Here is an 18,119-nt window from a genome sequence, read left to right as displayed (position 1 = left end):
TCATTTTTGGCTTATTTTGACTGGGTCCAATCATAAAAGACCTATATATATGCATATCGACTTACCTGGATCAAAATTTCACTCTTTTGTATAGTCCTGGCACTCTTGATTCGACATCGAAAATTTTCAAAAAATTTGTTTTTTATCAAAAAATGTCAAATTATGATCATTTTTGGCTTATTTAGACTGGGACCAATCATAAAAGACCTATATATATGCATATCGACTTACCTGGATCAAAATTTCACTCTTTTGTATAGTCCTGGCACTCTAGATTCGACATCGAAAATTTTCAAAAAATTTGTATTTTATGAAAAAAATGTCAAATTATGATCATTTTTGGCTTATTTAGACTGGGACCAATCATAAAAGACCTATATATATGCATATCGACTTACCTGGATCAAAATTTCACTCTTTTGTATAGTCCTGGCACTCTAGATTCGACATCGAAAATTTTCAAAAAATTTGTATTTTATCAAAAAATGTCAAATTATGATCATTTTTGGCTTATTTAGACTGGGACCAATCATAAAAGACCTATATATATGCATATCGACTTACCTGGATCAAAGTTTCACTCTTTTGTATAGTCCTGGCACTCTAGATTCGACATCGAAAATTTTCAAAAAATTTGTATTTTATCAAAAAATGTCAAATTATGATCATTTTTGGCTTATTTAGACTGGGACCAATCATAAAAGACCTATATATATGCATATCGACTTACCTGGATCAAAATTTCACTCTTTTGTATAGTCCTGGCACTCTAGATTCGACATCGAAAATTTTCAAAAAATTTGTATTTTATCAAAAAATGTCCAATTATGATAATTTTTGGCTTATTTAGACTGGGACCAATCATAAAAGACCTATATATATGCATATCGACTTACCTGGATCAAAATTTCACTCTTTTGTATAGTCCTGGCACTCTAGATTCGACATCGAAAATTTTCAAAAAATTTGTTTTTTATCAAAAAATGTCAAATTATGATCATTTTTGGCTTATTTAGACTGGGACCAATCATAAAAGACCTATATATATGCATATCGACTTACCTGGATCAAAATTTCACTCTTTTGTATAGTCCTGGCACTCTAGATTCGACATCGAAAATTTTCAAAAAATTTGTTTTTTATCAAAAAATGTCAAATATTGATCATTTTTGGCTTATTTAGACTGGGACCAATCATAAAAGACCTATATATATGCATATCGACTTACCTGGATCAAAATTTCACTCTTTTGTATAGTCCTGGCACTCTAGATTCGACATCGAAAATTTTCAAAAAATTTGTATTTTATCAAAAAATGTCAAATTATGATCATTTTTGGCTTATTTAGACTGGGACCAATCATAAAAGACCTATATATATGCATATCGACTTACCTGGATCAAAATTTCACTCTTTTGTATAGTCCTGGCACTCTAGATTCGACATCGAAAATTTTCAAAAAATTTGTTTTTTATCAAAAAATGTCAAATTATGATCATTTTTGGCTTATTTAGACTGGGACCAATCATAAAAGACCTATATATATGCATATCGACTTACCTGGGTCAAAATTTCACTCTTTTGTATAGTCCTGGCACTCTAGATTCGACATCGAAAATTTTCAAAAAATTTGTTTTTTATCAAAAAATGTCAAATTATGATCATTTTTGGCTTATTTAGACTGGGACCATTCATAAAATACCTATATATATGCATATCGACTTACCTGGATCAAAATTTCACTCTTTTGTATAGGCCTGGCACTCTAGATTCGACATCGAAAATTTTCAAAAAATTTGTTTTTTATCAAAAAATGTCAAATTATGATCATTTTTGGCTTATTTTGACTGGGACCAATCATAAAAGACCTATATATATGCGTATCGACTTACCTGGATCAAAATTTCACTCTTTTGTATAGTCCTGGCACTCTTGATTCGACATCGAAAATTTTCAAAAAATTTGTTTTTTATCAAAAAATGTCAAATTATGATCATTTTTGGCTTATTTAGACTGGGACCAATCATAAAAGACCTATATATATGCATATCGACTTACCTGGATCAAAATTTCACTCTTTTGTATAGTCCTGGCACTCTAGATTCGAAATCGAAAATTTTCAAAAAATTTGTATTTTATCAAAAAATGTCAAATTATGATCATTTTTGGCTTATTTAGACTGGGACCAATCATAAAAGACCTATATATATGCATATCGACTTACCTGGGTCAAAATTTCACTCTTTTGTATAGTCCTGGCACTCTAGATTCGACATCGAAAATTTTCAAAAAATTTGTATTTTATCAAAAAATGTCAAATTATGATCATTTTTGGCTTATTTAGACTGGGACCAATCATAAAAGACCTATATATATGCATATCGACTTACCTGGATCAAAGTTTCACTCTTTTGTATAGTCCTGGCACTCTAGATTCGACATCGAAAATTTTCAAAAAATTTGTATTTTATCAAAAAATGTCAAATTATGATCATTTTTGGCTTATTTAGACTGGGACCAATCATAAAAGACCTATATATATGCATATCGACTTACCTGGATCAAAATTTCACTCTTTTGTATAGTCCTGGCACTCTAGATTCGACATCGAAAATTTTCAAAAAATTTGTATTTTATCAAAAAATGTCAAATTATGATAATTTTTGGCTTATTTAGACTGGGACCAATCATAAAAGACCTATATATATGCATATCGACTTACCTGGATCAAAATTTCACTCTTTTGTATAGTCCTGGCACTCTAGATTCGACATTGAAAATTTTCAAAAAATTTGTTTTTTATCAAAAAATGTCAAATTATGATCATTTTTGGCTTATTTAGACTGGGACCAATCATAAAAGACCTATATATATGCATATCGACTTTCCAGGATCAAAATTTCACTCTTTTGTATAGTCCTGGCACTCTAGATTCGACATCGAAAATTTTCAAAAAATTTGTTTTTTATCAAAAAATGTCAAATATTGATCATTTTTGGCTTATTTAGACTGGGACCAATCATAAAAGACCTATATATATGCATATCGACTTACCTGGATCAAAATTTCACTCTTTTGTATAGTCCTGGCACTCTAGATTCGACATCGAAAATTTTCAAAAAATTTGTATTTTATCAAAAAATGTCAAATTATGATCATTTTTGGCTTATTTAGACTGGGACCAATCATAAAAGACCTATATATATGCATATCGACTTACCTGGATCAAAATTTCACTCTTTTGTATAGTCCTGGCACTCTAGATTCGACATCGAAAATTTTCAAAAAATTAGTTTTTTATCAAAAAATGTCAAAATATGATCATTTTTGGCTTATTTAGACTGGGACCAATCATAAAAGACCTATATATATGCATATCGACTTACCTGGATCAAAATTTCACTCTTTTGTATAGTCCTGGCACTCTAGATTCGACATCGAAAATTTTCAAAAAATTTGTTTTTTATCAAAAAATGTCAAATTATGATCATTTTTGGCTTATTTAGACTGGGACCAATCATAAAAGACCTATATATATGCATATCGACTTACCTGGATCAAAATTTCACTCTTTTGTATAGTCCTGGCACTCTAGATTCGACATCGAAAATTTTCAAAAAATTTGTATTTTATCAAAAAATGTCAAATTATGATCATTTTTGGCTTATTTAGACTGGGACCAATCATAAAAGACCTATATATATGCATATCGACTTACCTGGATCAAAATTTCACTCTTTTGTATAGTCCTGGCACTCTAGATTCGACATCGAAAATTTTCAAAAAATTTGTTTTTTATCAAAAAATGTCAAATTATGATCATTTTTGGCTTATTTAGACTGGGACCAATCATAAAAGACCTATATATATGCATATCGACTTACCTGGATCAAAATTTCACTCTTTTGTATAGTCCTGGCACTCTAGATTCGACATCGAAAATTTTCAAAAAATTTGTTTTTTATCAAAAAATGTCAAATTATGATCATTTTTGGCTTATTTAGACTGGGACCAATCATAAAAGACCTATATATATGCATATCGACTTACCTGGATCAAAATTTCACTCTTTTGTATAGTCCTGGCACTCTAGATTCGACATCGAAAATTTTCAAAAAATTTGTTTTTTATCAAAAAATGTCAAATTATGATCATTTTTGGCTTATTTAGACTGAGACCAATCATAAAAGACCTATATATATGCATATCGACTTACCTGGATCAAAATTTCACTCTTTTGTATAGTCCTGGCACTCTAGATTCGACATCGAAAATTTTCAAAAAATTTGTTTTTTATCAAAAAATGTCAAATTATGATCATTTTTGGCTTATTTAGACTGGGACCAATCATAAAAGACCTATATATATGCATATCGACTTACCTGGATCAAAATTTCACTCTTTTGTATAGTCCTGGCACTCTAGATTCGACATCGAAAATTTTCAAAAAATTTGTATTTTATCAAAAAATGTCAAATTATGATCATTTTTGGCTTATTTAGACTGGGACCAATCATAAAAGACCTATATATATGCATATCGACTTACCTGGATCAAAATTTCACTCTTTTGTATAGTCCTGGCACTCTAGATTCGACATCGAAAATTTTCAAAAAATTTGTTTTTTATCAAAAAATGTCAAATTATGATCATTTTTGGCTTATTTAGACTGGGACCAATCATAAAAGACCTATATATATGCATATCGACTTACCTGGATCAAAATTTCACTCTTTTGTATAGTCCTGGCACTCTAGATTCGACATCGAAAATTTTCAAAAAATTTGTTTTTTATCAAAAAATGTCAAATTATGATCATTTTTGGCTTATTTAGACTGGGACCAATCATAAAAGACCTATATATATGCATATCGACTTACCTGGATCAAAATTTCACTCTTTTGTATAGTCCTGGCACTCTAGATTCGACATCGAAAATTTTCAAAAAATTTGTTTTTTATCAAAAAATGTCAAATTATGATCATTTTTGGCTTATTTAGACTGGGACCAATCATAAAAGACCTATATATATGCATATCGACTTACCTGGATCAAAATTTCACTCTTTTGTATAGTCCTGGCACTCTAGATTCGACATCGAAAATTTTCAAAAAATTTGTATTTTATCAAAAAATGTCAAATTATGATCATTTTTGGCTTATTTAGACTGGGACCAATCATAAAAGACCTATATATATGCATATCGACTTACCTGGATCAAAATTTCACTCTTTTGTATAGTCCTGGCACTCTAGATTCGACATCGAAAATTTTCAAAAAATTTGTTTTTTATCAAAAAATGTCAAATTATGATCATTTTTGGCTTATTTAGACTGGGACCAATCATAAAAGACCTATATCGACTTACCTGGATCAAAATTTCACTCTTTTGTATAGTCCTGGCACTCTAGATTCGACATCGAAAATTTTCAAAAAATTTGTATTTTATCAAAAATTGTCAAATTATGATCATTTTTGGCTAATTAAGACTGGGACCAATCATAAAAGACCTATATATATGCATATCGACTTACCTGGATCAAAATTTCACTCTTTTGTATAGTCCTGGCACTCTAGATTCGACATCGAAAATTTTCAAAAAATTTGTATTTTATCAAAAAATGTCAAATTATGATCATTTTTGGCTTATTTAGACTGGGACCAATCATAAAAGACCTAGATATATGCATATCGACTTACCTGGATCAAAATTTCACTCTTTTGTATAGTCCTGGCACTCTAGATTCGACATCGAAAATTTTCAAAAAATTTGTTTTTTATCAAAAAATGTCAAATTATGATCATTTTTGGCTTATTCAGACTGGGACCAATCATAAAAGACCTATATATATGCATATCGACTTACCTGGATCAAAATTTCACTCTTTTGTATAGTCCTGGCACTCTAGATTCGACATCGAAAATTTTCAAAAAATTTGTATTTTATCAAAAATTGTCAAATTATGATCATTTTTGGCTTATTAAGACTGGGACCAATCATAAAAGACCTATATATATGCATATCGACTTACCTGGATCAAAATTTCACTCTTTTGTATAGTCCTGGCACTCTAGATTCGACATCGAAAATTTTCAAAAAATTTGTATTTTATCAAAAAATGTCAAATTATGATCATTTTTGGCTTATTTAGACTGGGACCAATCATAAAAGACCTATATATATGCATATCGACTTACCTGGATCAAAATTTCACTCTTTTGTATGGTCCTGGCACTCTTGATTCGACATCGAAAATTTTCAAAAAATTTGTATTTTATCAAAAAATGTCAAATTATGATCATTTTTGGCTTATTTAGACTGGGACCAATCATAAAAGACCTATATATATGCATATCGACTTACCTGGATCAAAATTTCACTCTTTTGTATAGGCCTGGCACTCTAGATTCGACATCGAAAATTTTCAAAAAATTTGTTTTTTATCAAAAAATGTCAAATTATGATCATTTTTGGCTTATTTAGACTGGGACCAATCATAAAAGACCTATTTATATGCATATCGACTTACCTGGATCAAAATTTCACTCTTTTGTATGGTCCTGGCACTCTTGATTCGACATCGAAAATTTTCAAAAAATTTGTATTTTATCAAAAAATGTCAAATTATGATCATTTTTGGCTTATTTAGACTGGGACCAATCATAAAAGACCTATATATATGCATATCGACTTACCTGGATCAAAATTTCACTCTTTTGTATAGGCCTGGCACTCTAGATTCGACATCGAAAATTTTCAAAAAATTTGTTTTTTATCAAAAAATGTCAAATTATGATCATTTTTGGCTTATTTAGACTGGGACCAATCATAAAAGACCTATTTATATGCATATCGACTTACCTGGATCAAAATTTCACTCTTTTGTATAGTCCTGGCACTCTAGATTCGACATCGAAAATTTTCAAAAAATTTGTTTTTTATAAAAAAATGTCAAATTATGATCATTTTTGGCTTATTTAGACTGGGACCAATCATAAAAGACCTATATATATGCATATCGACTTACCTGGATCAAAATTTCACTCTTTTGTATAGGCCTGGCACTCTAGATTCGACATCGAAAATTTTCAAAAAATTTGTTTTTTTATCAAAAAATGTCAAATTATGATCATTTTTGGCTTATTTAGACTGGGACCAATCATAAAAGACCTATATATATGCATATCGACTTACCTGGATCAAAATTTCACTCTTTTGTATAGTCCTGGCACTCTAGATTCGACATCGAAAATTTTCAAAAAATTTGTTTTTTATCAAAAAATGTCAAATTATGATCATTTTTGGCTTATTTAGACTGGGACCAATCATAAAAGACCTATATATATGCATATCGACTTACCTGGATCAAAATTTCACTCTTTTGTATAGTCCTGGCACTCTAGATTCGACATCGAAAATTTTCAAAAAATTTGTTTTTTATCAAAAAATGTCAAATTATGATCATTTTTGGCTTATTTAGACTGGGACCAATCATAAAAGACCTATATATATGCATATCGACTTACCTGGATCAAAATTTCACTCTTTTGTATAGTCCTGGCACTCTAGATTCGACATCGAAAATTTTCAAAAAATTTGTTTTTTATCAAAAAATGTCAAATTATGATCATTTTTGTCTTATTTAGACTGGGACCAATCATAAAAGACCTATATATATGCATATCGACTTACCTGGATCAAAATTTCACTCTTTTGTATAGTCCTGGCACTCTTGATTCGACATCGAAAATTTTCAAAAAATTTGTTTTTTATCAAAAAATGTCAAATTATGATCATTTTTGGCTTATTTAGACTGGGACCAATCATAAAAGACCTATATATATGCATATCGACTTACCTGGATCAAAATTTCACTCTTTTGTATAGTCCTGGCACTCTAGATTCGACATCGAAAATTTTCAAAAAATTTGTATTTTATCAAAAAATGTCAAATTATGATCATTTTTGGCTTATTTAGACTGGGACCAATCATAAAAGACCTAGATATATGCATATCGACTTACCTGGATCAAAATTTCACTCTTTTGTATAGTCCTGGCACTCTAGATTCGACATCGAAAATTTTCAAAAAATTTGTATTTTATCAAAAAATGTCAAATTATGATCATTTTTGGCTTATTTAGACTGGGACCAATCATAAAAGACCTAGATATATGCATATCGACTTACCTGGATCAAAATTTCACTCTTTTGTATAGTCCTGGCACTCTAGATTCGACATCGAAAATTTTCAAAAAATTTGTATTTTATCAAAAAATGTCAAATTATGATCATTTTTGGCTTATTTAGACTGGGACCAATCATAAAAGACCTATATATATGCATATCGACTTACCTGGATCAAAATTTCACTCTTTTGTATAGTCCTGGCACTCTAGATTCGACATCGAAAATTTTCAAAAAATTTGTTTTTTATCAAAAAATGTCAAATTATGATCATTTTTGGCTTATTCAGACTGGGACCAATCATAAAAGACCTATATATATGCATATCGACTTACCTGGATCAAAATTTCACTCTTTTGTATAGTCCTGGCACTCTAGATTCGACATCGAAAATTTTCAAAAAATTTGTATTTTATCAAAAATTGTCAAATTATGATCATTTTTGGCTTATTAAGACTGGGACCAATCATAAAAGACCTATATATATGCATATCGACTTACCTGGATCAAAATTTCACTCTTTTGTATAGTCCTGGCACTCTAGATTCGACATCGAAAATTTTCAAAAAATTTGTATTTTATCAAAAAATGTCAAATTATGATCATTTTTGGCTTATTTAGACTGGGACCAATCATAAAAGACCTATATATATGCATATCGACTTACCTGGATCAAAATTTCACTCTTTTGTATGGTCCTGGCACTCTTGATTCGACATCGAAAATTTTCAAAAAATTTGTATTTTATCAAAAAATGTCAAATTATGATCATTTTTGGCTTATTTAGACTGGGACCAATCATAAAAGACCTATATATATGCATATCGACTTACCTGGATCAAAATTTCACTCTTTTGTATAGGCCTGGCACTCTAGATTCGACATCGAAAATTTTCAAAAAATTTGTTTTTTATAAAAAAATGTCAAATTATGATCATTTTTGGCTTATTTAGACTGGGACCAATCATAAAAGACCTATTTATATGCATATCGACTTACCTGGATCAAAATTTCACTCTTTTGTATAGTCCTGGCACTCTAGATTCGACATCGAAAATTTTCAAAAAATTTGTTTTTTATAAAAAAATGTCAAATTATGATCATTTTTGGCTTATTTAGACTGGGACCAATCATAAAAGACCTATATATATGCATATCGACTTACCTGGATCAAAATTTCACTCTTTTGTATAGTCCTGGCACTCTAGATTCGACATCGAAAATTTTCAAAAAATTTGTTTTTTATCAAAAAATGTCAAATTATGATCATTTTTGTCTTATTTAGACTGGGACCAATCATAAAAGACCTATATATATGCATATCGACTTACCTGGATCAAAATTTCACTCTTTTGTATAGTCCTGGCACTCTTGATTCGACATCGAAAATTTTCAAAAAATTTGTTTTTTATCAAAAAATGTCAAATTATGATCAATTTTGGCTTATTTAGACTGGGACCAATCATAAAAGACCTATATATATGCATATCGACCTACCTGGATCAAAATTTCACTCTTTTGTATAGTCCTGGCACTCTAGATTCGACATCGAAAATTTTCAAAAAATTTGTATTTTATCAAAAAATGTCAAATTATGATCATTTTTGGCTTATTTAGACTGGGACCAATCATAAAAGACCTATATATATGCATATCGACTTACCTGGATCAAAATTTCACTCTTTTGTATAGTCCTGGCACTCTAGATTCGACATCGAAAATTTTCAAAAAATTTGTATTTTATCAAAAAATGTCAAATTATGATCATTTTTGGCTTATTTAGACTGGGACCAATCATAAAAGACCTATATATATGCATATCGACTTACCTGGATCAAAATTTCACTCTTTTTAGTATAGTCCTGGCACTCTAGATTCGACATCGAAAATTTTCAAAAAATTTGTTTTTTATCAAAAAATGTCAAATTATGATCATTTTTGGCCTATTTAGACTGGGACCAATCATAAAAGACCTATATATATGCATATCGACTTACCTGGATCAAAATTTCACTCTTTTGTATAGTCCTGGCACTCTAGATTCGAAATCGAAAATTTTCAAAAAATTTGTTTTTTATCAAAAAATGTCAAATTATGATCATTTTTGGCTTATTTAGACTGGGACCAATCATAAAAGACCTATATATATGCATATCGACTTACCTGGATCAAAATTTCACTCTTTTGTATAGTCCTGGCACTCTAGATTCGACATCGAAAATTTTCAAAAAATTTGTTTTATATCAAAAAATGTCAAATTATGACCATTTTTGGCTTATTTAGACTGGGACCAATCATAAAAGACCTATATATATGCATATCGACTTACCTAGATCAAAATTTCTCTCTTTTGTATAGGCCTGGCACTCTAGATTCGACATCGAAAATTTTCAAAAAATTGGTTTTTTATCAAAAAATGTCAAATTATGATCATTTTTGGCTTATTTAGACTGGGACCAATCATAAAAGACCTATATATATGCATATCGACTTACCTGGATCAAAATTTCACTCTTTTGTATAGTCCTGGCACTCTAGATTCGACATCGAAAATTTTCAAAAAATTTGTTTTTTTTCAAAAAATGTCAAATTATGATCATTTTTGGCTTATTTAGACTGGGACCAATTATAAAAGACCTATATATATGCATATCGACTTACCTGGATCAAAATTTCACTCTTTTGTATAGTCCTGGCACTCTAGATTCGACATCGAAAATTTTCAAAAAATTTGTTTTTTATCAAAAAATGTCAAATTATGATCATTTTTGGCTTATTTAGACTGGGACCAATCATAAAAGACCTATATATATGCATATCGACTTACCTGGATCAAAATTTCACTCTTTTGTATGGTCTTGGCACTCTTGATTCGACATCGAAAATTTTCAAAAAATTTGTTTTTTATCAAAAAATGTCAAATTATGATCATTTTTGGCTTATTTAGACTGGGACCAATCATAAAAGACCTATATATATGCATTTCGACTTACCTGGATCAAAATTTCACTCTTTTGTATAGTCCTGGCACTCTAGATTCGACATCGAAAATTTTCAAAAAATTTGTATTTTATCAAAAAATGTCAAATTATGATCATTTTTGGCTTATTTAGACTGGGACCAATCATAAAAGACCTATATATATGCATATCGACTTACCTGGATCAAAATTTCACTCTTTTGTATAGTCCTGGCACTCTAGATTCGACATCGAAAATTTTCAAAAAATTTGTATTTTATCAAAAAATGTCAAATTATGGTCATTTTTGGCTTATTTAGACTGGGACCAATCATAAAAGACTTATATATATGCATATCGACTTACCTGGATCAAAATTTCACTCTTTTTAGTATAGTCCTGGCACTCTAGATTCGACATCGAAAATTTTCAAAAAATTTGTTTTTTATCAACAAATGTCAAATTATGATCATTTTTGGCTTATTTAGACTGGGACCAATCATAAAAGACCTATATATATGCATATCGACTTACCTGGATCAAAATTTCACTCTTTTGTATAGTCCTGGCACTCTAGATTCAACATCGAAAATTTTCAAAAAATTTGTATTTTATCAAAAAATGTCAAATTATGATCATTTATGGCTTATTTAGACTGGGACCAATATTAAAAGACCTATATATATGCATATCGACTTACCTGGATCAAAATTTCACTCTTTTGTATAGGCCTGGCACTCTAGATTCGACATCGAAAATTTTCAAAAAATTTGTTTTTTATCAAAAAATGTCAAATTATCATTTTTGGCTTATTTAGACTGGGACCAATCATAAAAGACCTATATATATGCATATCGACTTACCTGGATCAAAATTTCACTCTTTTGTATAGTCCTGGCACTCTAGATTCGACATCGAAAATTTTCAAAAAATTTGTATTTTATCAAAAAATGTCAAATTATGATCATTTTTGGCTTATTCAGACTGGGACCAATCATAAAAGACCTATATATATGCATATCGACTTACCTGGATCAAAATTTCACTCTTTTGTATAGTCCTGGCACTCTAGATTCGACATCGAAAATTTTCAAAAAATTTGTTTTTTATCAAAAAATGTCAAATTATGATCATTTTTGGCTTATTCAGACTGGGACCAATCATAAAAGACCTATATATATGCATATCGACTTACCTGGATCAAAATTTCACTCTTTTGTATAGTCCTGGCACTCTAGATTCGACATCGAAAATTTTCAAAAAATTTGTATTTTATCAAAAATTGTCAAATTATGATCATTTTTGGCTTCTTAAGACTGGGACCAATCATAAAAGACCTATATATATGCATATCGACTTACCTGGATCAAAATTTCACTCTTTTGTATAGTCCTGGCACTCTAGATTCGACATCGAAAATTTTCAAAAAATTTGTATTTTATCAAAAAATGTCAAATTATGATCATTTTTGGCTTATTTAGACTGGGACCAATCATAAAAGACCTATATATATGCATATCGACTTACCTGGATCAAAATTTCACTCTTTTGTATAGGCCTGGCACTCTAGATTCGACATCGAAAATTTTCAAAAAATTTGTTTTTTTATCAAAAAATGTCAAATTATGATCATTTTTGGCTTATTTAGACTGGGACCAATCATAAAAGACCTATATATATGCATATCGACTTACCTGGATCAAAATTTCACTCTTTTGTATAGTCCTGGCACTCTAGATTCGACATCGAAAATTTTCAAAAAATTTGTTTTTTATCAAAAAATGTCAAATTATGATCATTTTTGGCTTATTTAGACTGAGACCAATCATAAAAGACCTATATATATGCATATCGACTTACCTGGATCAAAATTTCACTCTTTTGTATAGTCCTGGCACTCTAGATTCGACATCGAAAATTTTCAAAAAATTTGTTTTTTATCAAAAAATGTCAAATTATGATCATTTTTGGCTTATTTAGACTGGGACCAATCATAAAAGACCTATATATATGCATATCGACTTACCTGGATCAAAATTTCACTCTTTTGTATAGTCCTGGCACTCTAGATTCGACATCGAAAATTTTCAAAAAATTTGTTTTTTATCAAAAAATGTCAAATTATGATCATTTTTGTCTTATTTAGACTGGGACCAATCATAAAAGACCTATATATATGCATATCGACTTACCTGGATCAAAATTTCACTCTTTTGTATAGTCCTGGCACTCTTGATTCGACATCGAAAATTTTCAAAAAATTTGTTTTTTATCAAAAAATGTCAAATTATGATCATTTTTGGCTTATTTAGACTGGGACCAATCATAAAAGACCTATATATATGCATATCGACCTACCTGGATCAAAATTTCACTCTTTTGTATAGTCCTGGCACTCTAGATTCGACATCGAAAATTTTCAAAAAATTTGTATTTTATCAAAAAATGTCAAATTATGATCATTTTTGGCTTATTTAGACTGGGACCAATCATAAAAGACCTATATATATGCATATCGACTTACCTGGATCAAAATTTCACTCTTTTGTATAGTCCTGGCACTCTAGATTCGACATCGAAAATTTTCAAAAAATTTGTATTTTATCAAAAAATGTCAAATTATGATCATTTTTGGCTTATTTAGACTGGGACCAATCATAAAAGACCTATATATATGCATATCGACTTACCTGGATCAAAATTTCACTCTTTTTAGTATAGTCCTGGCACTCTAGATTCGACATCGAAAATTTTCAAAAAATTTGTTTTTTATCAAAAAATGTCAAATTATGATCATTTTTGGCCTATTTAGACTGGGACCAATCATAAAAGACCTATATATATGCATATCGACTTACCTGGATCAAAATTTCACTCTTTTGTATAGTCCTGGCACTCTAGATTCGAAATCGAAAATTTTCAAAAAATTTGTTTTTTATCAAAAAATGTCAAATTATGATCATTTTTGGCTTATTTAGACTGGGACCAATCATAAAAGACCTATATATATGCATATCGACTTACCTGGATCAAAATTTCACTCTTTTGTATAGTCCTGGCACTCTAGATTCGACATCGAAAATTTTCAAAAAATTTGTTTTATATCAAAAAATGTCAAATTATGACCATTTTTGGCTTATTTAGACTGGGACCAATCATAAAAGACCTATATATATGCATATCGACTTACCTAGATCAAAATTTCTCTCTTTTGTATAGGCCTGGCACTCTAGATTCGACATCGAAAATTTTCAAAAAATTGGTTTTTTATCAAAAAATGTCAAATTATGATCATTTTTGGCTTATTTAGACTGGGACCAATCATAAAAGACCTATATATATGCATATCGACTTACCTGGATCAAAATTTCACTCTTTTGTATAGTCCTGGCACTCTAGATTCGACATCGAAAATTTTCAAAAAATTTGTTTTTTTTCAAAAAATGTCAAATTATGATCATTTTTGGCTTATTTAGACTGGGACCAATTATAAAAGACCTATATATATGCATATCGACTTACCTGGATCAAAATTTCACTCTTTTGTATAGTCCTGGCACTCTAGATTCGACATCGAAAATTTTCAAAAAATTTGTTTTTTATCAAAAAATGTCAAATTATGATCATTTTTGGCTTATTTAGACTGGGACCAATCATAAAAGACCTATATATATGCATATCGACTTACCTGGATCAAAATTTCACTCTTTTGTATGGTCTTGGCACTCTTGATTCGACATCGAAAATTTTCAAAAAATTTGTTTTTTATCAAAAAATGTCAAATTATGATCATTTTTGGCTTATTTAGACTGGGACCAATCATAAAAGACCTATATATATGCATATCGACTTACCTGGATCAAAATTTCACTCTTTTGTATAGTCCTGGCACTCTAGATTCGACATCGAAAATTTTCAAAAAATTTGTATTTTATCAAAAAATGTCAAATTATGATCATTTTTGGCTTATTTAGACTGGGACCAATCATAAAAGACCTATATATATGCATATCGACTTACCTGGATCAAAATTTCACTCTTTTGTATAGTCCTGGCACTCTAGATTCGACATCGAAAATTTTCAAAAAATTTGTATTTTATCAAAAAATGTCAAATTATGGTCATTTTTGGCTTATTTAGACTGGGACCAATCATAAAAGACCTATATATATGCATATCGACTTACCTGGATCAAAATTTCACTCTTTTTAGTATAGTCCTGGCACTCTAGATTCGACATCGAAAATTTTCAAAAAATTTGTTTTTTATCAACAAATGTCAAATTATGATCATTTTTGGCTTATTTAGACTGGGACCAATCATAAAAGACCTATATATATGCATATCGACTTACCTGGATCAAAATTTCACTCTTTTGTATAGTCCTGGCACTCTAAATTCAACATCGAAAATTTTCAAAAAATTTGTATTTTATCAAAAAATGTCAAATTATGATCATTTATGGCTTATTTAGACTGGGACCAATCATAAAAGACCTATATATATGCATATCGACTTACCTGGATCAAAATTTCACTCTTTTGTATAGGCCTGGCACTCTAGATTCGACATCGAAAATTTTCAAAAAATTTGTTTTTTATCAAAAAATGTCAAATTATCATTTTTGGCTTATTTAGACTGGGACCAATCATAAAAGACCTATATATATGCATATCGACTTACCTGGATATAAATTTCACTCTTTTGTATAGTCCTGGCACTCTAGATTCGACATCGAAAATTTTCAAAAAATTTGTATTTTATCAAAAAATGTCAAATTATGATCATTTTTGGCTTATTCAGACTGGGACCAATCATAAAAGACCTATATATATGCATATCGACTTACCTGGATCAAAATTTCACTCTTTTGTATAGTCCTGGCACTCTAGATTCGACATCGAAAATTTTCAAAAAATTTGTTTTTTATCAAAAAATGTCAAATTATGATCATTTTTGGCTTATTTAGACTGGGACCAATCATAAAAGACCTATATATATGCATATCGACTTACCTGGATCAAAATTTCACTCTTTTGTATAGGCCTGGCACTCTAGATTCGACATCGAAAATTTTCAAAAAATTTGTTTTTTATCAAAAAATGTCAAATTATGATCATTTTTGGCTTATTTAGACTGGGACCAATCATAAAAGACCTATTTATATGCAAATCGACTTACCTGGATCAAAATTTCACTCTTTTGTATAGTCCTGGCACTCTAGATTCGACATCGAAAATTTTCAAAAAATTTGTTTTTTATAAAAAAATGTCAAATTATGATCATTTTTGGCTTATTTAGACTGGGACCAATCATAAAAGACCTATATATATGCATATCGACTTACCTGGATCAAAATTTCACTCTTTTGTATAGGCCTGGCACTCTAGATTCGACATCGAAAATTTTCAAAAAATTTGTTTTTTATCAAAAAATGTCAAATTATGATCATTTTTGGCTTATTTAGACTGGGACCAATCATAAAAGACCTATATATATGCATATCGACTTACCTGGATCAAAATTTCACTCTTTTGTATAGTCCTGGCACTCTAGATTCGACATCGAAAATTTTCAAAAAATTTGTTTTTTATCAAAAAATGTCAAATTATGATCATTTTTGGCTTATTTAGACTGGGACCAATCATAAAAGACCTATATATATGCATATCGACTTACCTGGATCAAAATTTCACTCTTTTGTATAGTCCTGGCACTCTAGATTCGACATCGAAAATTTTCAAAAAATTTGTTTTTTATCAAAAAATGTCAAATTATGATCATTTTTGGCTTATTTAGACTGGGACCAATCATAAAAGACCTATATATATGCATATCGACTTACCTGGATCAAAATTTCACTCTTTTGTATAGTCCTGGCACTCTAGATTCGACATCGAAAATTTTCAAAAAATTTGTTTTTTATCAAAAAATGTCAAATTATGATCATTTTTGTCTTATTTAGACTGGGACCAATCATAAAAGACCTATATATATGCATATCGACTTACCTGGATCAAAATTTCACTCTTTTGTATAGTCCTGGCACTCTTGATTCGACATCGAAAATTTTCAAAAAATTTGTTTTTTATCAAAAAATGTCAAATTATGATCATTTTTGGCTTATTTAGACTGGGACCAATCATAAAAGACCTATATATATGCATATCGACCTACCTGGATCAAAATTTCACTCTTTTGTATAGTCCTGGCACTCTAGATTCGACATCGAAAATTTTCAAAAAATTTGTATTTTATCAAAAAATGTCAAATTATGATCATTTTTGGCTTATTTAGACTGGGACCAATCATAAAAGACCTATATATATGCATATCGACTTACCTGGATCAAAATTTCACTCTTTTGTATAGTCCTGGCACTCTAGATTCGACATCGAAAATTTTCAAAAAATTTGTATTTTATCAAAAAATGTCAAATTATGATCATTTTTGGCTTATTTAGACTGGGACCAATCATAAAAGACCTATATATATGCATATCGACTTACCTGGATCAAAATTTCACTCTTTTTAGTATAGTCCTGGCACTCTAGATTCGACATCGAAAATTTTCAAAAAATTTGTTTTTTTCAAAAAATGTCAAATTATGATCATTTTTGGCCTATTTAGACTGGGACCAATCATAAAAGACCTATATATATGCATATCGACTTATCTGGATCAAAATTTCACACTTTTGTATAGTCCTGGCACTCTAGATTCGACATCGAAAATTTTCAAAAAATTTGTTTTTTATCAAAAAATGTCAAATTATGATCATTTTTGGCTTATTTAGACTGGGACCAATCATAAAAGACCTATATATATGCATATCGACTTACCTGGATCAAAATTTCACTCTTTTGTATAGTCCTGGCACTCTAGATTCGACATCGAAAATTTTCAAAAAATTTGTTTTATATCAAAAAATGTCAAATTATGACCATTTTTGGCTTATTTAGACTGGGACCA

Source organism: Chrysoperla carnea, unplaced genomic scaffold (genome assembly GCF_905475395.1).
Source record: "Chrysoperla carnea unplaced genomic scaffold, inChrCarn1.1, whole genome shotgun sequence".
Lineage (NCBI taxonomy): Eukaryota > Metazoa > Arthropoda > Insecta > Neuroptera > Chrysopidae > Chrysoperla > Chrysoperla carnea.
The sequence above is the reverse complement of the archived record's forward strand: the minus strand, read 5'-3'. Positions refer to the sequence as shown.